The following is a 1,693-nucleotide window of genomic DNA, read 5'->3' on the forward strand; positions in this document are numbered from 1 at the left end:
CAGATGGCTACCTCAGCATCTTCCTCCACAGGATGTACTGCTTCCAAGCAAGGACCCATGGAGGGTTCTGCATCTGTTGTCTGTAAAAATGCAGTTGAGGGGTATGAAGTAAAACTAAATAATTATTTCTTTTTTTTTCTTTTTTTTTTTTTTGAGACAGAGTCTCACTCTGTTGCCCAGGTTGGAGTGCAGTGGTGCAATCTCCGCTCACTGCAAGCTCCACTTCCCAGGTTCAAGCGATTCTCCTGCCTCAGCCTCCTGAGTAGCTGGGACTACAGGTGCCCGCCACCACGCCCAGCTAATTTTTTGTATTTTTAGTAAAGATGGGGTTTCACCATGTTAGCCAGGATGTCTCGATCTCCTGACCTCATGATCTGCCTGCTTTGGCCTCCCAAAGTGCTGGGATTACAGGTGTGAGCCACCACGCCCAGCTAAATAATTATTTCTAATACTGAAAAATACAAAGGTAATAGTGGTTGGTTGATGTTAGAGTCAGCAGAGGAGACTTCCCTTTTTTTGTTTGTTTGTTTTCAGGGCTAGTTTCTGTTTAACTCTGAAGGAAAAAATCTGGTATTGGTTAGCGAGGAAGGAGTGTACTGAGGCATGACTGACCTGTCTTAGTCATGGGCAGGTCTCCTTGGCCAAGACAGGTCCATTCAGTCAGTCAGTGGGGCTTAAGATTTTATTTCACAACCATAGCACCCCCACATGGCAGCCTCATGCGGCCTGGGCTTCCTCACAACATGGCAGCCAGTGTTCAAGGTGGAGTTGCAATGTGAGCACCAGGTGGAGGCCATTTTGCCTTTCAGGTCCCGGCCTCGGAAGTCATGCTGTGTCTGTTCACTGGGAGTCAAGGCTGCCTTCTAATCAAGGGGCAGAGAGTTGGACTCCACTGCTAGGTGGGAAGAGTGCTGACTGGTGAGAAGAGAATTGGCAGACACACTTTACGACCATCACAGTCACCTTTTTTTTTTTTTTCTGAGACAAGGTCTTACTCTATCGCCCAGGCTGGAGTGCAGTGGCGCAATCTTGGCTCACTGCAACCTCCACCTCCCGGGTTCAAGCATCACAGTCACCTTTAACCCAATCACTTGTCAAAGCAATTTTATAAAAGGTGACTAATTTTGGTCAGGCACAGTGGCTCACGCCTGTAATCCCAGCACTTTGGGAGACCAAGGCGGGCTGATCACCTGAGGTAAGGAGTGTGAAACCAGCCTGACCAATATGATGAAACCACGTCTCTACTAAAAGTACAAAGATTAGCTGGGCATGGAGGCATGCACCTGTAATCCCAGCTTCTTGGGAGGCTGAAACAGGAGAATCCCTTGTACTCGGGAGGCGGAGGTTGCAGTGAGCTGAGATGGCGCCATTGCACTCCAGCCTGGGCAACGAGAGTGAAACTCTGTCTCAAAAAAAAAAAAAGTGACTAATTTCTTACTCTCCCAGCTTCCCTCCCAGAGGGGTTATTTGTACCACAGGCCTGTGTGTACATAGCCATGCCTACTGCAGGTGTAGTTTTAGACATTTCTGCCTGCTGCTGTACCTCTTGTTTGCTTCTACTTAAAATGAACTCGGAGCTCATTCTGTAGCTCTCCGCCCTACCCTCTCTCTCACCTCTGAGCCCCACATTTGTCCTGGGCCAGTTAAAACTACACCTTCAGCCTCCCATAATTTGGGGTGTGACCTGTCTCTG

Source organism: Pongo pygmaeus, chromosome 13, assembly GCF_028885625.2.
Source record: "Pongo pygmaeus isolate AG05252 chromosome 13, NHGRI_mPonPyg2-v2.0_pri, whole genome shotgun sequence".
Taxonomy (NCBI): Eukaryota; Metazoa; Chordata; class Mammalia; order Primates; family Hominidae; genus Pongo; species Pongo pygmaeus.